Here is a 24,381-nt window from a genome sequence, read left to right on the forward strand (position 1 = left end):
TATTATTATTATTATTATTATTATTATTATTATTATTATTATTATTACCACAGTGTAGATGCACTCATAATGTAGGCATAATAAGCAAGGTCCTGCTTTATATTGGTAAACCCCCAGTTAACTTAATGAGAAGTAGTAGAGGCAACTCTATCTGTTCAGCTGCTTTTTAAAGAGTATAACTACAGCTAGGAACAACTGGGCAGCAGGGTTTGTCAGACATAGGCTGGTTAAAAGTTAGAGCAGAGCAGTGAGCAATTATCTAACTCCATTCAGATGGGGCACAGCTCCTTTCCATGGATGCAGCTATGGGGAAGGGGAGGAAAAATGAAGGCATTGCCTCTGCCCCCAAAATAAAAGTTCTGCCCCAATGATTTTTTTTCTTCAGTCTTCAAATTTATCGCATTGCACTAACTTAAATGTATTACATTGCAGTAACGTGGCCCTGGCCCAGTTTTAGAAGGACTATTGCTAGATATCCCAAGGTTCCGAGTGGAAGTACTGCACAGCAATGACCAGCTAGTCATCCAGTGCTCTCCCTAACCATTTTACAAAGTGTAAGCTAACTGCCCCCAGCAATATGGGTACTCATTTTAGTGACCTCAGAAGGATGCAAGCCTGAGTCAAGCTTGAGTCCCTGGGCTGATATTGAACTCGCAACCTTATGGTTTGTAAGTGATTGGCTGCAGTACAGGCATTTAATCACTGTGCCACCAGGGCACCAGGACTGAAGTTATCTAGTGATCTCTGCTAGCACTGGAAACTTCTATCTTTTGGCTTCATATCCCCCAAGTTCCATCTCCTCCATGATTGCTTGTGTAAGTCTCAGGGAAAGGGTTTGCTGACTTTTATATCACAGTTCAAGAGCAGGATGAACAGCAAAGCAACCACTTGAAGTACAACCATGAATCTTAGAAACTCCTCTTCTGGAGAGAGAGTGGAAAAGTCTTTCCTTAGGGCCCGTACAGACAGGTTAAAATAAAGCTGCTTTGGGTCACTTTGGAGGTATGCTGTTTAAATGATGTATGTGTCCCAAGAGTCCGGAAGCCACGCCAAAGTCATGCATTCACACAGCATTGACTGTCTGAGAGCTGTTTCCAAAGGACTGAGCACTCTTTCTTGTTGTGCTATTGGTCTTACCCTGCTGCCTGGCAGCTAGCAATTTTCAGCTTGTGAACTGAGCAAGCCCACTTGTTATGTATATTACTGCTGCAAATATATCTCATGTCTGATTAAATTAAAGTAGTGATCAGTTGTAATGACAATAAAACAATATTTGTTAATACTGTAAATGTTAGGTACATTTATCTAAGAAAAAGATGTAATTGAAATTGGATTTAGTGGTTTACTGGCTCAGCCATTATGAATGAAATGGACAATAAAACAATAGTGTTTGCTTTGTTTTTTTAATATGTATTAAACATGCAATCGAAGGAAGAGGTGGGAGAGAAAGAAGCAGCAGTACTGGCGGCGGCAGCAGCAGTGTAATTTTGTGAATAAGAGAAGTATCTTTGGTGGATACATGCTAGGGTTGCCTCGGGGCATCCTTTACAGATGCCCCTCAACCCTAGCATGTACCTGTGGCATTGTAATGGCGGCCCCCTGTCTACATGGGCGCTGCCATTATGACGTCATGGCCGTGCCGCCTCCAAATGGAGCGGTGCAGGCATGATGCATGCATGCCGCTGCAGGGCATTTTGGAGCTCCTTTTGCTGTTTGTGTCGCTGGCATAGCCTTTACACAAAATGAGAAAGGGGCCGAGCAGCCCCTTTCTCTGCCTTCCCATCACTGTTGGGGTGTCCTTGGGGCATGAAGCCCCAAGGATACCCCTTTCCAGGCCATGGGGAGCGGCATTTTGCCGCTTCCTTGAGGCCAGGAAAAGTGGCAGATCGGGACCTCTGGGGCTGCCGCTGTGGGTGCAGGCTGCCCCAAAGGGGTGATCTGTATCCCACAGGTGCAGGCTGCCCCAAAGGAGTGGTCTGTATCCCGCCTTTGTTGGTAGACCAGATGAATGCTGTTGATTCTGAGGTGCTTTGCTTCTATGTTACTGCATGCAGGAAGTTTGACTGGATGGCTCTTGTGGTCTCTTCCAACTCTACCATTCTATGATTTTATGAATGTAAAATCATAGAGATAAAAGATCTAGAAAGGTTGGCCAAGAGTCTGCATTTTGAGTCATATCTACAACAATAGAATAGCCGTATCTCCCAGTGCTACCCCCATCCCCAAATATAGAATTTTATCAGTGCAGCCCTGGCAACAGAATGATTTCTGAGTATGTGTAAAACAAAACACTGTAGAAGACACTGTCAGTGCTTACCCAAACTGTGAGGTACAATAGGATCCTGTAGGATTCCCTGCTGCTGCCTGTTGCAAAACCACCCCGCTGCCAGGAGAGAGCTGACAGTGTCATCGCACATGCTATGGTCTCATTCCAGAGTCTCAGAAATCCTTCTGTTCCCAGGGTTGCACTGCTAAAAAGGTAGTAGGTTTTTTTTTGGGGGGGGGGGGGGGGGGGGTTATATTTGTTCATTGCAATGGAGCAATACATAATATGAAATTTCATAATTTACAGTGGTGTAAGTCCAGTTTGCAACATCATAAATATTGAACAGAATGTCAACCATACTTTTCAATAATATTTAAATATGAATTCCACTGGAAAAAAATTAGAGACTTCATAACACCTAGGATCAATTCAGGTGGTATGTGTGGGGTGGTGGCGGCTAATTTCATAAAATTAAACACGGAGAGACTCAGATACAACTCCTTGTTGATTACCTATGAAAACCAGCAGAGAAGGACCCGCCCTCTGTTCACCATCATCCAGAGGGAGAGATGGGCAGGACAACTACAGGCCTTGCCTGAAAAGGAAGAAGGGCCCTCCCTCCAGTCCATCTGCTGTGGTCCAGGTCTCAGAGGGAGAGAAGATCTGCTGGACTTCCCAGTATAAATGGTAGTCGGATATATGAATTCTGGGCTGTAGACTTGCTCCATTGAAGTCATTTGCTGTTTAATGGCGTTTTTGTGGAATAATGACTGTACTTACAGCCAAAGCTATAAGAACAGGGTGTTTTTCCATAATTTGCTAAACTTTGTCAAAGCACAGTGCTGTCTCTGTTCTAAAATGGGAACATCTCAAGATTGCTATTGAGTTTGTATTGGTAAACTCAACAATTGCCATTCTTCTTGTAGCTTCCAGAAACAGCTGTACTAATGGCCATTATTTCTAAATTAACTATCTGTGCTTCAGCTGATGAGTAACATTGAAATGAGGCAATGATACTCATATCGTATTCCACTGTGCTCTTTCTTTCTATCCAGTGTGTATCCCTCTGGTGTCTAAGGAAAACAGCATGAGACTCTGAGTTGGGACTGCCTGACAAAGAACTTATGGTTTCTCAGATGCTTCCATCTTTCCCCTGTCCTCAGTGCAAGATGAATTTGCAGAATTAGCTGTTTATCTTGCCAGACATGCCTTGGGATATATACTTGGTCTATATGGCTTAAAGTCCCTGCACCTATCAGTTGCTGATAGATATTACCTGGTCCTACTCTGTTTATGGCGGGGTACAAACCGCCGCTTTGCGGTGCTCCCCCGCCGCCGCCATTTGCTCCGTGCGGGAGCCGCAGCAGCCAAACCGCGCGACTCCCGCGCGGAGCAAAAAAGAAGCTCCATTTCGGAGCTTCTTTTTGCGGCGCCTCTATGACGTCGCGAGGCGCCTGGCGCAGACTCGCGACGTCATAGGCACCGCGACTCTATGCGTCCAGTACGTAAAGATGGCGGCGCCCATATAGAAGGTGTGCCACCATCTTGTACATATAGGATACGTACTAAATGGCGGTTTGTATCCCGCCTATGATTAGATCATCACTAGCAAGTTCAGTGTAAGTATGGTAATGAAAACTTCAGGATAGCACACTGGAAGTAGTAGTCTGAAGCAGCATAATTGTGAAATATAGTGCACCACAAGGTATTTTTTAATAGTTCAATTGCCTGAGAGAAACTGAGAAGGAAGTCATCTTTGAGCATTGGTAGACTGTTCAGTCTAAACTACCATCAGTTTTTAGACAAGGGGTACAGGACCTTTTCTCCTCCTGATGTTTTAGACTTCAGCTCCCAGAAATTCCAGCCAGCATGGACAATGATAAACAACTGCAGGAAATGTAGTCTAGTTTATTTTACTGACCCCTGTTGAAGATTAATGACACTTGCAGGACCTCTTTCTGAGGCATATTCAAGACAACTAGCAGTGAAATTCAGGAATAATCTGAGCGCCTTACTGCAGGACAAAAGTAAGCCAACATGCAATGAAAGAGAAAGCTTTCTGCTTATCACTTCACATAATGTCATAGCATTTCCATCTCTCCTTCCAGAGAGAGATGGTCATAAAAGCATGCCTTTTCACAAACAGATTTTTCCAGCATGACAAAAGACATGCTGCTATGACCATCTCTCTCAGGAAGAGAATGAAAGTGCTTCAAGGGCATGCAAAGAGGTAAGCAGAAAGCCACTTCTCCCTTGCCCCATGTCAGTTTACTTTTGTCATGCAACAAGGCTCTGAAACTCTGCAGCTGGACACAAAAGGTAAATTGCTAACTTAATTCAGCACCAACTTGCCAGAATGCAAAGGGATTCCAATTCAGCCTTTTAGAATTTAAGTGCTATAAACCATGAACTTAGATGAATCAATAGGTTCCAGTTCCTTCAATATTCATTTTCTTTAAAGCAACTCAGGCTTTTTCTATCTCAAATATGAAAAAAAATGTTAGTAGCAATCTCTTTCTAGATGGTATTACAACTAAGAGGCAGTATTAAAAGGATGGAAAATCCTGTTTGTTTTTTTACATACATTGGCAGCAGGTGCACTAAAACAACTTTGTTCTATTATAGTGAGAACTATCTATTCCATTAGCTGCTGCCTGTTTTTATAGCTCTTCCCATTTTCCATATGATTTGATTGTGCCACTGTAACCAGTGCTGTGGTGCTCAATTTTAATCACATTACACTTATGTTGTTTCTATTGGCATACAGTACTTACATATTTTCTGAAAGTAAGTCCTGCTGAAATCAGTACAACTTCTATGCAAAGTAATTGTGTTTATCGTAATGCTTACTGTCTCTTTCCGCAATGATTGCCTATTTTAAGAATGTTTATTTTTGGCTTATGTACTCAGGACACAGGTATTTGTAGTGTGTTGCAGACATAGCTGATTGGAGTGGCTCTTTCCAGTCTATGTCTCACTGCATTGAACTGCAAATACTGAAGCTTACTCCACTAAATTCTCTAGGTGACATTAGGCAGACTCACATCAGTTCGAAAGACTCACAACTCAGATTTTAGTGGAGCTAACCCTTGAGAACATGTAAGTTTTTTAAACCAAAAGATTAGTTACAGTTGACTATCTCAACTATTCTTATACACATTTGATTTTATACTTTTCCACCAGATATGATCTTCCTCTGGTCCTGTGAAGGCCATCTTTGCTAAGGAAAAAGTGAGATATTTGCTGCAGAGAGTCAACAATTAGGTTCCCATAAGTACAGCACTGAACCTGGACATTCCCATGCCCCCTAACAAGGCAATTCTGGTTTCTATTTTTTTTTAATCTAAAGTAGTTATACTTCTTTTGCCCCGAAAAAATGAGGCAAATGAAGCAGCTTCCAGCCATTTTGAAGGTGTGCTGTTTACATGATGCACACTTCCAAAGCAGCCAGAACCCACACCGAAGCTGCCCTCCAGTCCTTAGGACCAGAGCTGAATGGGGCTTGGAAAGTCCAATTCCTGGCTGGTGCTGGTCAGGCCCTGTGTCCGAAGCCCACCTTGGGAGCAGGCCATGTGGACAGTGGGGTTCTGACAAGATTCTGGCTGGAGCAGACTTGGGCCACTCCTTTGTGTCTGTCTGCTCCACCTCTTTCCTAATTTTTTAAACAATTGTTTAACTCAAGCATTTAGGAAGCAGCATCTCCATATCTTCTAGTTGGCCCCATCCTTAATGTCCAGCATGCCTCTACTCATGGTTGCATACAAGTAAATTTACTCTAGCACAAAATTTGAAAGAAAACTACTATGTTATACAAGTGGTACTGGACACCAGTAAAGTCAAATAGAAAATATAAAAATAGTAGTTTGTTATGTTGGAAATGTAAAAGAGAGGAGGGAACATTCTATCATATTTGGTGGGAATGAGAAAAAGCAAAAGGATACTGGTACAAAATACACAGAGTTATTAAAGAAATATTAGATATAGATTTCCATATGAGGCCAGAATTATATTTACTGACTATGACAGTACCAATTGGAAAAAAAGTTGAAAAAAGATTTCAAAATATGATATTGTACATGGTAATGGCAGCAAGAACTTTGTATGCCCAAAGCTGGAAACTTAATAAGACACCGGTAATAGAGGATTGGTTGAAAAAACTCCTAGAAATTAGAGATGCAGATAGGTTATCAAGGAAAATTAGAGAAGACAACACAAAGAATGAAGATGATTGGGGATTGGTAACTAAATATTGGTCTAAGAAGTTAGAAAAAGAATAAAAAGGAGAGCAGAGAAGGAATCCACACAGTAGTAAAAAAACAAATATGATAGGAAGACAAGTAATGCTATGTAATTTAGTTGTAAAATTTATTTTCTGATGGTAAGAGGTATTAATGGAAGGTAGGAGCAATAAATAAATATGTATATATACATTAATTAGATAATACAAACTGTGAGAATCTGAAATGTAATATTGACGGATATTGTTTATTTTATCATATGCTATGTATTGATATGTATTGCTCTTAGTTTAACAAAAAAGAAAGAAAGAAATTATGCAATTTGACACCACTTAAGTGGAATCCTTTGGAATCCTGGAATTTGCAGTTTTACAAGGCTTTAGCCTTTTCTTCCAAAGAGGGCTGGTGCTTCACAAAATTTCAGATTCCAAGATTATGCAGGATCGGCCCATGACATTTAAAGTAGTGTCAAACTGCATTATTTTTACAGTGTAGATGCTAAGCCATTCCTCTACCCTGCTTTGGGTAGGACAGAACCAATGGGGGCAAGCAGCAGACAATAAACTAGAAGACTGTGAAGCAATGGAGGGTGATGTTTAGTTGGACCAGAAAACTGGGTTCATTGATGTATTTTTGTCTTTAATCATTACCAGTTTTCCTGTCTATGAAACAGTCCTTTTAATATGAAAGCAATTTTTGTGATTGCCACAAATCCATGAAAGCCCTTTTGTTATGATGCCTCAACCATTTTATTAAAAAGTCAGATGTGACCAAAGGGCCACCTGCTGCAGGGCAATCCACTTTTGCTGCCTTCTTTGCAACATTACAGATGGTGCTCAGCCTTAGCCAACACTTACAGAGGGATTGCTCACCTAGATGGAGCCCTGGTGGCACAGTGGTTAAATGCCTGTACTGCAGCCATTCACTCAAAACCACAAGGTTGAGAGTTCAAGACGAGCAAAAGGGCCCAAGCTCGACTCAGGCTTGCATCCTTCTGAGGTTGCTAAATTGAATACCCAGACTGTTGGGGGCAAATTAGCTTACTTGCTAATTAGCTTACTTGCTGTTCACCGCTATGATCTTTGGAATAGCAGTATATAAATAAAACAAATTATTATTATTATTATTATTATTATTATTATTATTATTATTATTATGCAGATTCTAGAGGACAGCACATAAGAAAACCAGGAGATAACTGGTCCAGGGGAGAATATTCATCTGCTGATAAAACATGAACAGAGGAAAGAGGAAGTTGAGGAGGATGAGAAAAGGGTATTCAAATGAAATGTAAATTAGCATATGTAAAGAGGAGCAAGTATATTGCTTTTCTTTCTTTCTTTCTTTCTTTCTTTCTTTCTTTCAAACAATGTTTATTAACATAAACATATTACTTATTTCTAAGAAATAGGACAAGCTCCAGACATTTTCCTGTCTCTGTGTATAAATTTGGGGGTGATTCCTAATCTACAATGTGTTCAGATAACAATGAAATTAGGATATGTTCCAAGATGACTTATTTTTAGTGATCCTTATCTACTTCCCATTTTTCCTTAGGGACATTTTCTGTTTTTTCTCTCACCTTTCTCATCCCAGTCTGGCATGTTTGTCTTCCCTTCCTCCTCCTCCTTTAAACTTTTTGGTCATTGTGTCGAGGGAGGCATCCACATAAGTGGGCCTAGTGTCTGATCCAAGATCCACACAAGGAGTCATTCAACCCACAGAAGGAGAAATGAGAAGTGAGAAAGAGCTCCATTGGCATCACTAGGGTCAGGGTCACACCAGTGTGATAACTTATGCCCCAGGCTGCTTGGTACCCCCAAATTGACCCATCCCAGCCAGCCAGACAACCTCTGCTGTGATTTAGGTAGGCTCTTATTGCTGCCCAGCAGCCCCTTCCAAGTTTGGCAGGGATACTTGGTAAGCAAGAGACGGAGATCACATTCTTTGCCACCTGGTCAGCAGCTCTGCCAAACCTGGAAGACGGCATTTTCCCACTAGTGACCATTGATCTCTCACTGTTGCCACCTGACAGTCTTTTCCCCACTTGACCAGCAGCACCACCATATCAAGAAGGAGCCGCTGGCAGACAGTAGCACCCCACCCCCACCAGTATTTGCAGCTGATGGATAGAAAAGGGGCCATGGCTAGTGGAGATGGGCAGCCAGGAGACTCTTGGGATGAATGGAAGGGACTGTCCCACTGGGTGCTCACTCCCTCTGTGGTCCACACACTCGCAGCCTCCAGTAACACTGCTGGAGAGCTCCAGTTTCATGGGTCTCTCAGAATGTGAAGCACCTATGCCCAGCAGAACATCATTCACAATGTATCTTTAGATGAAATCCCTGAACTGAATGCTCTTAGTTAGAAATGGAGCATGAAATGTTTACAACACATTCACAGCCAGACCATGAAGCAACTATGACCATTATTTATAGTGCTTTATTTTCCCCAGAGCAATTTAGAGACTGTGAGAGTTAGGGTAATACTACAAGGCAATATTGTGTACCCTTGTGATAGGAAAAGGAACAGGTCTGCAAATGCCCATTCCAGACCAAATGTGCTCAAGGAATAACTCCAATCCCCCCCCACTTAATTTATGATATTAGAATCAGTTAACAAAATTCTGCACAAAAAATTGAACAAGACACTTGTCAATATTGTGACTTTTACAGGAGAGAAATAAACTTCTGTTATAAAGAGCCATAGCATGGAGAGATTTGTTCAAGTGTCATTGAGAGGTTGCTATTTACCTGAGCTTATTCTTTAATGCATCATTTATGTTTATGGATAATTGATGTGAATTACACCAGCTTAATGGAATGAGAGGACTCTCTTGCTACTTCTTTGCATCTCTTCCTGCCTTGGGAAAGAACAAGACAATATTTTTGGTAGAAATGTCAAGGAGACGTCCAATAAGAGTGACAAGGAGACTTTCCAGCATGTTATGAACCTGGAAGCTGTTCCAAAACATGAGCTGGGAGATTTAATGAATATATGTTTTACCTTAAGAAGCCACCTAAAGGAAGTGAGGACCAAAACAGACAGTTGTATTGGGGCGGTGTGACGATGTCCCTTTAAGTGCTGAATTGGGGCCACAGCAACCACATACCACAGCCCTGGTCTGGCATTTTTCTGGCCCAAAAGAAAGGAGCAAAATGCCACTCCTTTTTAGGGTGGAAAAAAGGTGCCCTTTCCTCCATGACGCTGGCATTAGAGGGTTTCTGCTCTGCCACAGAAATACTATGACACGGCCCGCTGTGTGCTCAGTGGGGTGGCGTGACTGGCTTGCAGGCTGTGTCAGGTCATGCTCTGTACATACATCAAGCCCCTACACCACCCCAAAGTCACATTTCTTGACAGTCTGTTCTGGCCCTTAGTTAGGTATCTATGGACTGAAGATGGGCATATACAGTATATGACTGAAAGGAGAGCAGATAGATGTGGTCAGACATGCCGTCATGGATGCCGATTACAGGTTTTACATACACATGTGATAAGTCAAAAAAAAATTACTTGGTTATGACTTGAGTGAGGCTGACAGGTAATAGCAAATGACCTGTACACTTACAGTTCATGAGTTCTGGTTTTATCTTCTTCTTCCAGGGATTCTTCAAGGTGAAGCAGAATGAGAAACAAGAGACTTCGGCAAGGTGAGATAGTTCAGTGCTTTCTTTCCCTTCTTGTCACTCCTTTGCCCTTCTTCAGAAGCACAGGAATTGATGTGGAATAGCAGGGATGTGCATCCTCACTCTTGGTTTTATAAAACTGTGAATGGTCTGAGAAAGTATTCTGTTTACAGTTGCTATCCATTTTACAATAGCTTGTGAAAAAGCTCCCCTTAAGTTCACTGATATGTCCATTTTTAGCCATACTCAAGGATCCCATTAACCCTTTTCTCTCGTAGAGATTGAGGCAATTCTAGAAATCTAACTGGTCATCAGGGTCAGGAGGTGTGTTGGCAAAAAGAAGCCAGCAGTCAGGTAGAGCAATGCAGCATGTGACGTGGAGGGACTCAGAAGTTTCTATATGTAAGCCAGGAACTTGCACATAAAAGTGTGGGGTAGGTTTGCAGCCTCACAAGAGTAGCTAGCCATGACCTGAAGTGGGCTGATGTTGACTGGTGGACTTGGTAGAAGCTGGAAAATGCTGGAGGTCCAAAGCCTGCTGAATGCACATTTGTAGGCTGGATGTCACAAGACAAAAATTGGCAGAGGCTTTCATACATCATCAACTGTAAGTTCCCTTCAGAAGCCAGCTGACAGAAGCTTAGTAGACATTTGCGAACTGAAACTTGAATGTCTATGCATTTGTTTCCCCTCAAATGTTCTCCCTTTCTCATTCTCTTTGCGGTTTCTCCCACTCCTGCTCTGTTTTTCTGCCCCCTTTTCTTCATTCCACTATTGCTTTCTATCACACGTTTCTCTATATTATACTGAGCAGAAATCTAGAACAGACATGGTTCATAGTCCCTCCTAACTTTATCATTCTTTGTTGCTAGTATTGGCTGCCAATTGTGTACTTCTATGGTGAGATGGTGCCTTCAGTTGCATAGACTCCATGTGTCTATTCAAGGAACAAACAAGTTTAATACCAAAACTCTGTCACTGACTATCAAACTCCAAGGTAGTACAGAAGCTGGATCTAACCACAGCACAGGATGTTCTGCCATTTCTGTTTTTCCTAAATAATGTGTCTGTTAAGTGTTAGACCTCTAATTAAATTGTTATTTATGCTAACTTACCACCTTCCTATATTACTTTGGTTTCACAGTTTCACAGATCTTGGGAAGTTTCTGGCTATCTTCTCCAGATATCTTGTAGAACCATCTGAGATGATTTCTTAACATAATATAACTGAACAAAACATTCACCACAATTGTGACTTTCACAGGAAAGAGATAAATCTGTTACACAGAGACATAACATTGAAAAGTTAACAGTTTTGTTAAAGTGTCATTGAGAATTTGCTATTTAAGTGAGCATATTCTAACATTTATAAACAAGATATATCCAGATTTTATGTAGGCAACCTAATCACAGGTCAATGGCCACCATTATGTTTATTTTTGAGCAGGGAAGAGTTGCCAGGAAAGACCACAATAGTTGGCCTTGGTCTGTGCACTTACTCCTTAAGCAGTTCAAATGAATTTAAAAACTACTCACTTCATCTTTGCACTAAACCAAGAGTAGCATAATTTCAAGCAACTAGTGCCATTTGTGGGATTCAACAAAGTCTTAAACATTGAGTCAAAATAGCCTCCAATAAATGTAAGCTTTATTTAAGTGAGAAGTTGAAGCTTTCTTTCTATTATATCAATTTGAACTGTAATGTAAATGCTATCAAGCTCAGGAGGAAGAAAAACAACAACACCTAGATTACTAAGGGTTCACTGATTTCATGTAACGGCACTAGCAAATTTAAATTCTTTTCTTTTGCTGTTCAACAGAAAGAGATGCATGCTGAGTCTGCCAATGTAAAAGGTGGTTCAGAAGATACATGCATAGAGTTACCAAACTGATGATGTCTTGATTATGTAAAATGAAATAATTTGGGGAAATTGAGTTAAAGAGTACTGATATTGCTATTGAGTTCCAATGTGATGGTGTGGTATACTGAATATTCCTTTTCTGAGTGCACTATGTGGCTATCTTTGGAGGGCCAAATATAATGTAGGAAAAGAAAACAAAACCTTTTTAGGCCTCTTCTTTTCTTTATTGATTTTTAGCAATGGCTGCTCAATCAGATCCAATTTCCTGTTTAAATTTCTTCAAGCATCCATAAATCAAAATGATCAGAAAACAGCAAAGGTATTCCTACTGTTTGCAACACAGATGTGAACATAAACAGCAGGAGGCTGGAAAATTGCTACATACAAATTGCTTCTGCTCTTGCAAAGGACTGTTTTAAAACAAAATCACTATCTGATGAGAACATCTCGGCACCCAGATCCACTAACAACAAATAGCTATGTTCCAGACCACTTAAAGAAAAAGCATCTCCACCTCTATTAATAAAATTCAAAGCAAGCGGGAAATTGATCACATATGTTGCAATCTTCATACTTAGAGAGCGAATGAAATCCAAGTTTCTTAAATCATCAAAGAAGACACCAAACTGGTTCTTGCATTGTGTATTGCCTTGCATGCAGAAGATTAGAGTTCCACTATTACTTGTTAGAAGAGTTAGGTAGCAGATAATACATTTCTAGAGAGCTGCTCCCAATTAAAATAATAATAATAATAATAATAATAATAATAATAATAATAATAAATGACACTAGTTGGACAAATAGTCTGATTTGTTATAACACAGACTCCTATACCTGGAATGAGAGAAAATGGTTATAGGTATTGTTATACATCTTAATTGTAATTCAATAGATGCTCATATCCATCTGATTTGGAATTCCTGCCATCCCAAACTTACTATAATTAAGATCCTTTATATTTTGGCACTCAAAATTAATAAATACACATATACACATAACCATGATATTATATAGTAAGTCTGTGCAACTGTTTTGGCCAAATACCAAATAACAAAGTGAATAGGGCTAGTTAGGAACCATCTGTACCAGTTTAGAAACTGGTTCAATTCATTTGTGGAGTAGAATGGTGAAGGCTGCACCAATCCAGAGATCAGATTTCAAAAATTAGCATGAAAAAGCTAGTTTATTTCTGGCATGCCATAGGATAGACACCAAATTGGTGTGATATGGTGGGGGAAGGAAGGCAGCTCATTCACAGCTCTAATATGCAAGTTGGGGCATGAATCTCACCAGCATTTTCCAGTTAGTGTTTTTAGGAAGGAATTATATGAAGTCATTTTGACATTATATAGTCAATCTCTTTCCTCATTCTATGTGAGAAGCAGATCATGAAAAGGATGCAGTGATATGTGGTGGTTGTTCGTCTTGCTGAGTCTTTCCTATTATTTCGTTGAATAGCCTAGCTTAATCATCTGCTTGTCTTTCTTAATTTGTCCATTTAATTGGTTTCTGTGTATAATAATGAAGTTTATTCTACACTGTCCTTATTGCTGGTGCTGCTACTACTGCTGTTGTTGCCATCATCACTGTCATTGCTGCTGCTACTGCTTAGGAGTTAGATAAAAGTTAAGTGGTCTGAGTTATCATAGAGAAGGCAGAGGATTGTGGGACCACTATGGTAAAGGAGATGATCCTGGGGTTGTTTTATGCCTTCACTGTAGGCAGCAAATGAGCAAGACCCATTTTACAGTTTACACTAGCCTCATGCTAAACTTTAAGAGCTAGCACAAAAACAGCAGAAAATTTTTAACAGTTGGGCAGAACAGGAAAGACCCACAGGGCAGGAACACCAGGTTATGGCGGCAGCAGTCTCAGTCCTCTTTCATCCAAAAGGGATGAGTAGGCAACTCTGGAACAGATGGAGTGCGGATACGTTTTGCTCACCAGCCCAGATAACCAAATATCTTAAAGTGGAGCAGAAGGCATACCAGAGGGATCTCATTACTTTGATACTGATAATAAATCCTTCTACTTCCTTTTGCTTCATCACTGAATGTTATCAGCTGGTTGACTCCTAAAATAAAATAAAAGAAATACCCTCTCTTCATGTCTATTGTAATCATTATTATCATCTATATCAGCGGTTCCCAAACTTTGTTGGGCCACAACCCCCATTGGGGATGAAAGTCCCACCCGTGGCCTCCCTGATTGGTTGGGAGGCCGGGAAGGGGCGGGGCTTTTGGCCATCTACAATCCCCAGCGGGCTTTGCGACTGGAAGTCCCGCCCTTTCCCAGACTCCCAACCAATTAGGGAGGCTGCCATGGGAAAAGGGGTGGGACTTCCAGCTGCAAAGCCTGCTGGGGCTTGCAGTCCCATCCCCTTCTCCCCACGGTTGCCTGGCAGCCACGGGGAGAAGAGGAGGAGGCGGCTCCCACCCATCCCTTCCTCCCCGTGGGTGCTGCACCTGCGGGAAGGAAGGGAGAAGGAGGAGGCGGCCCCCACCCGTCCCTTCCTCCCCGCGGGTGCTGCACCTGTGGGAAGGAAGGGAGAAGGAGGAGGCGGCCCTCACCCACCCCTTCTTCCTTGTGCGTGCCTGCGCCAGCATGGGCACTCGCAGGGAGAAGGGAAAGGAGGGAGCACTGCCCCTTCCCCTTTTCCCCCATGCAGTGCCTGCTCCAGCGCCCGCACACACAGGGAGAAGGGGAGGGGGGAGGCGGGGGGATTCCCAACCTGGCAACCCCCGAGAAAGGGCCATGCGACCCCCAGGTTGGGAACCCCTGATCTATAACATAGTTAAATTTTAATACACCTCAAAGGCTGATGCTGTAGGGGGAAGGATCTACAATAAAAGTCATGTAAGAGCAATAGGCGAGATAGCACGGTCAACAGCAGCCTGTCTGAAATTTGGTCGGGTTAATCCCTCCTTTGGTGTCTATTATGTCACCACGTTATGCAGAAATGCAAAAGAAATGTCAAAAACAACAACAACAAAACCCCAGCCATTTTACAGTGGGCCCTTGATATCTGCTGGAACTTGGTTCTAGGCCACCCATGGATATCAAAATCCATGGATGCTCAAGTCTCATTAAATAAAATGGATAGTAAAATGGTGTCCCTTATATACAATCGCAAAAGCAAAGTTTGCTTTTTGTAATTTATATGTATATTAAATATTTTCAAGCCATGGGTGCTTGAATCAATGAATAAAGAATCTGTGGATACAGAGGGCTGATTGTAACTATACGAAAATGGCAATTGGGATCCCTAATCTTAGTTTGAATACAGGATCTGAATCAGAATGGATCAAACCTGATCCCAATGGGGCTCAGATCTGAATAACTGAATCAGATTCCAACAAAATCAGGGGCCTTGTGCACATTTTTGTGCACACTGTTTGCTTCTACTAGAAAACAAATCAGGAATGAAAACACCAGCTATGTGGAAAGGATATAATTGACCATAGCATGCATCATGCTGCTGTATTTATTTTATAATCCCTCCACGATAAACAATAAGGGACAGCAGAAAATAGGGATACATGTGTGCTTCTACTAGTTGATGGCTATTCATCAAATCTTAAAAACCATTTGCCAATTAAGGCAAATTATCTTTTATAGTGGGCCAGATGTTCAAAAGAACAGTTAAGAATGTTACTGCACTTTCACATACACTCTATATATGGGTATCATATGTTTGAAAGATTTATAACTTAATAAATAGGCCTTTGATAGTTAATCAAACAGGACTCTCAACAATAATATTAATAATGCTGCTTCTCCAGGTGTTGCAGTTAAGCTGTTCAAGGCTAGCTCATTTTGTAGAAATAAAAATATTCTGTTTTGACATGTCTGGAAAACTCTTCCTTTGTAGAATAAGGCCTGCAAAGTTTTTAGCACTTTCCAGAGCAAAGCATAAAAGGCATTTGAAAATCAGAAGAAAATTAAGTCAGTGGCTGGTCTTGTCATGAAGAATGAGCATTCAGCCTTAATCTAGCCCAGGATTTCAGTTCATGGGCTGGCATCTGGTTCATCATGTGGACCTTAGTGAATATCAGCCGTGACAAAGGGAACTTTTGATCACCTGAAGCAGTGTCTTCCAAACAGTTCTCTTTAGGGAATTTTGGACTCCATCTCCCAGAATCCCAAACTATTGGTCAACATGGCTGAGGCTTCTGGGAGCTGACGTCCAAAATCTATTAAAGGGCATGGTTTGCGGGACAATCTTTCCTATAAGGTTTTATTTTTGCTTTCCTTTAAACATACCTACATAACCAATCAACCAGCATTTTCTTGCACCTGCAACTTTGATTATTATTATTATTATTATTATTATTATTATTATTATTATTATTATTTCTGGTAAGGCTCCACCCCCCTTATTGACCTCTTTTTTCAGTATATTCCTTTTCAATCTAGCTTTTTTCCCTCTCCATACAAATCTTCCCAATTCTTTATTCCAATCTGAAAAAATACCATTATTTGTTATAATAGGTAAATTCATAAAAAGAAAAATCAGCCTTGGCAACTTTGGGTCGATACAAATGGGCACAAAGCACCATGTTGGCACCAAAATTGGGGTTGCAGAGCACGCAGCAACCACACACTGTACAACCCTAATCTGTATGGATGATGCCATCTTTATGTGGCACCGTTCATATGTGGCGTAAGTTGATGACATCACAAGTGTGCCACGTACAAATAGCATGGCTCACGCGTGATGTTTCTGCGCCACCCCAGGCTGCTTACAGCGGCCTGGCAGCATCGCTACAAACAACTCTGAAATTGAGCTCCTTTTGGGAGTGGATCGTTCTTGCGAAAATTGCACGACCGCCAAAACAATCCTAAGGAGGAAGGGGCCGCCCGTTTCTCCTCTGAAGGGTCAGGGTGTTCAGGGGCATGAAACCCCAAGGACACCCCTTTTCCAGGCCCTGGAGAAGCTGCATTTTGCTCTTACATTTGGTTACTTATTGGTCAGTGTCACTGATTTTCATTAACCCCTTAATTAAAAGAGGTTGCTGGTGAGGTTTCCCACCATGGTTTCTCTTTCTGCTCTCACATCTATTCTGCTTCATCAGTCATTGTGATTAGGGTGACCTAGAAGAGGTGGAATTTGTGATAGCATTATTCATGAAATGTACTATAACAGCCTTACAAATTTGCAAAAATAAATCCAATGGATTTTGATAGGGACCTAAGAATTTCAGAGTCTTTATACGATTCTTTAGGAGTCATCAAAGGAATACTAAGAGCAATATATAGGAACTCTTACACAGAACCTGGAAAAATTAGTTAAACTTAAATTCTTATGTGTTAATTAATTACCCTTGCCTTCCCACCCCCTAATGCATAAGAAATCAATTTGTTAATTAATAGGCATTCATTATCTATGCTTGTATATGTCTAGTTAAATTTAACTAGTTATTTGCTAACTTATTTCCCATTTTCCTCAACAAGGCTTAAGTAAAGTTTATTGTTAACAATACTCATTCTTCTTGTAGTGAATGAGGAAGAGATTTATTACTGGGGGTGTAGAAGTGAGGGATGGAAGGATGGAAGGAGAGGAACAGCATTGCTAGAAAGTGGAGATTAACAGAACTGATCCAGGAGTTTGCATGCAAAACCTGGACTGTAGTATTGATCTTTGCAGACTACAGTTTTTGATCTTAACCAAGTAGGAGGCAGAATATGTAGCTTTGATCTATATCCATTCTTTTGTCTTAGTCTTGATCACTCTTGGTCACCAGTTGACTTTGTAACTAAGGCCTGGAACAGATGGGCCAAATAAAGCAGCTTCCAGCCACTCCAGGGCATGTTGTTTACATGACACATGCCCCCCAAGTGGCCCAAAGACACTCTGATGCTGGACTCTAGTCCTTTGCACTGGAGCAAAGAGGAGCTGGTATAATCCACCTCCTGGCCACACAGCTTGGGTCCTGCAGTGGTTGCCTGCTTTTGGAACAGGCCGTGATGTTTCCACAGTCATGGCCTGCTTCTAGCAGTAGCAGCCTTGGGCGGCTCCTTTCCACCCAACTGTTTGGGCCTAAGTAATGCTGTCCTTCAGTATTTAGCTAGAGTGAAGACATATTTTTCCCCAATCCAGACAAATAATCCATTGTTTTTAAAGGCTGTGTATGCATCATAAATGATGGTTCGAGAGGGTCAAGGTAAAAAGAAGAGAGACCAGTAATAAAACTTAATTTAACAGACTGGTCAATCATATGCTGCAGAATGACCTTTACCCACCTGGTAGTTTTCAGATGCACTGCAATATTTCCCCAAAACTGATGGGCCAAAAGGATCACAGCAGGACTTCTGCAGCACTGTTCACGTTGGGTCCATGGCGACCGCATGCACCCAGCCCTGATCTGAGCCACCACCACAATCCTGAACTGGGCCACCAAAAAGGAGCAGATTTTTGTCCCAGTTCTTTGGGGGAAATGCAGCTTTGGTGTAGTTTCCACCTATGTTCGGGGTGTGTGCCGTCTAAATGCTACATCCTGAACATGGCTGGAAACTGGGTCATTTAGCCCTTCTGTTTGGGGCCATTGACACCACTATTCCCAGTTTTTTGTAGTCCGTCATATCATTCAGATGTCCTATTAGAGAATGCTATTTTTAAACAACAAAAAGAGCATTTTTGAAGGAGCCAATAACATAATATGCCACTAAGGCTCTATGGTGACAACCCACATGCCATTCTCTATATATCCTATAGTTTGTTTTGCAAATTAACAAATTATTTAATGAAACAATTCATCAAATCAAATTATTTCAATTTATAAGGTTAATAACAATGAAATAATCTTCTAACAATCAGCATAAATTAATCATCAAACCCAACATCTCAAGCTGTGCACATGCAGACAAATTAAGTTATGTATTTACTTCATATGAAATGACTTGAAAGGTTTATAATAGTCGAAACAGGTTCTTGTCCTTATTTCTTACATTACATTTCACATCTGGCTGTAATCTCTCTCTAGAAGTGTGATTTTCTTATTGATTTTATATTTAAATTTTCTGTGATTGCTTTGGCACTCCCGGAGAGTTGTATTTAACATGATTTTAAAAATGTATAAGAGCATGAGATATGAAAGATCACTGAATCGGATTCAGGCATTTCCAAATTGTTTGTTTGTTTATATACTGTGTTTCTCCTAAAGTGGGACCCAAGGCAGCTCCCAGAAAGTCATTTAGCAGAACAGAATACCGTCCCACATTTGGGGGACCTATGTTTAATATCTGTGCATGAATCTTCACACTAGAGTTGGTTTCTTCCACTGAAAGAAAACCTCTACCATGGTGAGTCATTGAGAAGCACAGGAGAAGGGAGGCTTGGTTGAGCATGGAGCAGTTTGCTTGTAGGAGTGAAGGAAGCTTGCAGTTTTCACTCGGGGAAAAACCAAGGACTTTCCTCTGAGTAATGTGGGCAACAATTCTGTGAAAGCTTATGGTGGTCTATGATCAGGGATGAACTCAAATAATTTTCATTGAGTACATGTTGTGTACTACCACTGCTCATGGTACTCAGAGGACATTTAGATCCATATGTGGCCAGTGAACATACCTATTCAATATCAGGTTCAATCATGCACTACAACTTAACTAAATATCATTTATGCATGAGTTTTTCCTCATACACTCTGAGGTCTCTTTTTGTAAATATTTTTTTATTAAATGCAAATGAATCATTGTAGTTGTCACCATCTCACTGTCTGTGCTAGCCCTCAGAGGACTTCTCTTGCTTCTTCTCCTTCAGTTCCTTTCAAATCAAAATAATAATCTTACTAAATGTGCCCTAAAAACATATCAGTTAAGTATGCATATGATCAGCTTCACATTCAATTAAGCATTTTAGTATTCCCCAGGCTTCAAAAATAACTCAAGATTACCTTAAGCAACTCTGTTAAAACATGCTAGAAACACTTGCCATCTGTAAAGTAAAACACTACTTGTCATAATACCACAATATGTGATGAAGTATTCTCTTGAGGCAGATTCCTACAGGGTGTTGAAAGATCTAATTTTACTTAACCAATTGGCTTGGGAGGCATCCCCAAATTATCCATTCCACATGACGTAATGTTCTTGGTCTAAAAATAAGCAGAATGACATTGTATAAAATTGCTTTTATTTACTTGATTTAATTTTGGTTGTTGTTGTTGAGTGTGTGTGTGTTTAAAGTTTCATTGGAATCTTTGCAATGGCTTGAAGCCAGAGCAATCCTACTATGAATGGAAGTTTATTCATAGAATCATAGAATGCTAGAGTTGGAAGAGACCGCAAGGGCCATCCAGTCCAACCCCCTGCCATGCAGGAACCCGCCATTAAAACATTCCCGACAGATGGCCATCCAGCCTCTGTTTAAAGACCTCCAAAGAGGGAGACTCCACTACTCTCCGAGGGAGGGTGGTCCACCGTCGAACAGTCCTTACTATCATGAAGTTCCTCCTAATGTTGAGGTGGAATCTCTTTTCCTGCAGTTTGAATCCATTGTTCCAGGTCCTGTTCTCTGGAGCAGCAGAAAACAAGCTTGCTCCCTCCTCAGTATAACATCCCATCAAGTATTTAAACAGGGCTATCATATCACTTCATGAATGCGCATGTGTGTGTGTGTGTAGCATTCTGTAATTTCTGTCAAATTTCATTGCTCAGCTTGCCTCACCACCACTACTACTACCACCATCACCCATATCACTGTTGAGGCTTCTGACCTCTCAGAAGAAATGTTCCAGCAAGGACTGGAAAATCTCCAAGCAAACTTACAACACAGCTATAAAACAACCATTTAAAAAAAATCAGCAAAATGTTTTATTATGGATAGAACTGTTGTTTTATCAGAATTCTCAATGTGCTGGTGGTAGAAAGGCTGTTTAGAAATTCTACAAAGTAAACAATAAATAAATAAATAAATAAATAAATAAGGTAGGGAGTGAAATCATTGTTTACCTCAGTTTCATATGCAAGAAAAAGATTTTGAAAAGTATCATTTATCCTTGATGAGATTGAAAGAGGTTTTGAACATGTGTCAATTTCTTTTGCACATTGAGACTTTTTTGTGCCAAAGGTTTATTTGCACAAACCCCACACCCCCAAATAAACATTGGGGTTTTTTGTGCAAATAATGTGCAGAAAACATGTATTTTATAACAAACGTGCCATTTCCTGCATAGTAATGTGTTTCTTGTTCAAAAGGAAGTCTTCCGCACAATTAGTTTTTCACCAAAAATAATCATGAAATAGGAAAAGCCCCATGGCAGTTGACAGCTTTTCATGGTGAGATGCTAAGCTTCATGTTTGTTTGTCAATGTACTGTCAGCAATGGAATTGTTCTCCTTTTACCAGCCAACATTCTATTGGATGTCACTAGCTGAGTCCTGATTGGCTGTGGCTAGCTTGGCATAATTCTGCCTGTTCTTCACACATGCCATCATGCCAACCCAACACATGCCAGTTGTAGTTAATAAAGTTGTGGCCTTTTTTCTTCCATACGAGGCCTGAGGCTAAACATCCCCAGCTCCCTGAGTCTTTCCTCATAGGGCATGGTTTCCAGATCCTTCACCATTTTAGTCACCCTCCTTTGGACATGCTCCAGTTTCTCCACATCCTTTTTTAACTGTGCTGCCCAGAAAATTTAGAACCCTGGATTGCAAATCCCGAGATTCCATAGGGTAGAACCATGGGAGGTAAAGTGGAATTATAGTCTTATAACTGTGTAATGTAAAAGGGACCCTGGTACTGTAGTTCTGCTGAGTCGATTAGATAGTTTTCTTGTAAAAAAAATTCCCTGTGCCTCTGCATATTGCAAATGCTAGGTTCCATAATATGGACCCAATAGGAGTTACAGTAGTAGTACATGAATGTGTTTTATAATGTGAACACAGTCATATGAAGAGAGAGAGAGAGAGAGAGAGAGAGATGTCAATAATTTCTATTTGATAGAGCCAGTGTAATATAGATCTCAAAGCATTGACCCAAAGATGTCTGCTGGAAGTATACAGCTCTCCATACTTTCTTCAATGTCTCCCTCACATCTCCCACAAGGTAAACTACCTCATATCTATAAATTTGAGACAAGTACCACAATCCATACACAAACAACTGTAAAATGTAAACATGCCTATAGAGCACAGATGCCTGATCTGTAGGCCTCCAGATATTTATTTATATTTGTAACATTTCTCATTGCCGTTCCCATCATCACTCACTAGCTAATGACTAGTAACCAGTAGAGCTGTGAAACAGGGGGTTTTGGCATGGCAATGTTGAGGATTCTCCAACTCCTGCAGGAGCGTTTACCACCAGCATAAGAGTGAGGTACCAAGCAGCTACTATATTTTCTGTAATCTGATGCTAGTTCTCTGATGAGTTAGCATCTTTTTCTGTAGCTAAGCACATACAGACAGAGCAAACAGAAAAGGACAGCCTGTCCTTTAAATCAAAAGATACAAACAATCCATCCAATGCTAATACAGTACTTTTCATTAGACCTTGCAACACACTAACATTGCTCACAGATTTACAGAAATGAACAAGCATCAGTCATTAAAATGTCCATATCTCTCATACAGATCAAGCCTCCCAAAGTAAAACACCATGTTGCACTCACTTTTATATTTGTATTTTTTTAAAATTGATTTGTAATTAGGATGAACCAAGTCAGAATTTACATTTCTAATGGCATGACATGATTAGATTTGTAATGCAACAAGATCTGGAGAGGGACACATTAGCCATCCTAACACAGAGTGAGGCTGGGACTTCTTTATTGGTACTTCTAGTAGTAAAACATGCATTTAAATCTCTCCTTGCACCCTTGAAAATAGCAGGTAATATATCAGGGTAATGTATTAACACAATAGTCTTATGCCCGCTCATCTGGAGGTAAACTCCATTGAACCTTGTGGGCTTTGGTTCTGAATTGATATGTGTAGGAATGCAAATAGCTTGGAAGAGTCATTGGTTCTGTACTACAACTCCCAGAATGCCCCAGCCAGCATAACACAAAATGACAGGCTTGGAATTCCTGTACTACAACTCCCAGAATGCCCCAGCCACCATGAGAATGCACTTCCAAATTTCCATGTGAATTACATTCAGGTGTCTCCATCAATCCTGTTTTACTCTTCTGCTCTTTTGTCTCATGTACTTACACCTGGGCAAATCGACCTGGCAAAGCTTATTTCTTTACACCCCTGTTTCCTTTTTAACAGTCTTTTCTTTTAATTTATCTTCTACCAAATTCTTTGGCCAATACCTGCATGAAGAAATGTGATGATTGCATGCTTTTCAATTTCTTCTCTTATAGAAAGACAAAGTCAAGGATGTAAAATCTTTCATTTCTGGTGCTGTATAATTCATACTGGTTAGGTCCCCCCCCCATTGTTTCTTCTCTGCCAGAATCATATATAGTGTCGACCGCTATGTCAGTTATACTTAGCAAAGATGCATGAATGTCAATGTTAAATTTGTCATAATGAATTTGTCCTATTTTATTTCAATGGCTCTTTTCTCAGTATGATTAATTCTAGGTCCAGCCCATTAAACCCATGGTAATTTTTTTTTTAGTCATGAATGATAAAAATCTAGTCTTCCTTCTGATTCTGACTGTAATCAAAACTAGTCTGAGTTTGTGTCAGGAAAAAAACAACAGTTTAAATATTATTCCCTGAAGCCAAACGATATTTAGCCAAAATTATTGCTTACAGACTGCAGAAGTGAGCCTATGCCTCAAGTTAGCTATCATGAGGCATAGGTGAGTTTTGTTTCATTTTTATGAAGTATTTTTCAATTTGCCTTCAGAGAAGGAGTGTTTTCGCTCTAATCCCAGACTCTTGTCAGCTTCCTTATAGCAGCATTTGAACAACCCATCATCAAATGACTTAGCAGGAATTCCAAGCCTGTCATTTTGTGTTATGACCCCAGGTTTACAAGAATTCAGCAATGAAATATATCTTTAAAGACTGATGAGGTCATGCAGGGAGGCAAGCCATGTTTTCACAATGCATTGTTTCTGTGGTGGGTGTATTTTTCATGTTAACTGTACATTTCCATATTTTCAATTCAGATAGATTCACTATAACAACAATTTAAAGTAATTCTGTTTACTTCAGGGTGTTCTATGTAGTGACTTGGTAATCACTGTTGTTTGTTGGGTTATTGCCTCACCAAACTAAATTAAAACCTCCAAGAATCCAAAAGATGTTGCCTATGTTAAAGTGGGACCACAGGTCTATAACTGGGTAGTGCAAAAGGGTCGCAGAAGTGCCATGTGTGCACGTCCATCCATAGCTAAACAACCTGAGTAGACTGTAGTGGGGAACACATATCATAATGCTGCATGCTGTTGATACAACACAGAACCAGCAATAACATCAACAATAGAG

This window comes from Sceloporus undulatus, chromosome 4 (genome assembly GCF_019175285.1).
Source record: "Sceloporus undulatus isolate JIND9_A2432 ecotype Alabama chromosome 4, SceUnd_v1.1, whole genome shotgun sequence".
Classification (NCBI taxonomy): Eukaryota; Metazoa; Chordata; class Lepidosauria; order Squamata; family Phrynosomatidae; genus Sceloporus; species Sceloporus undulatus.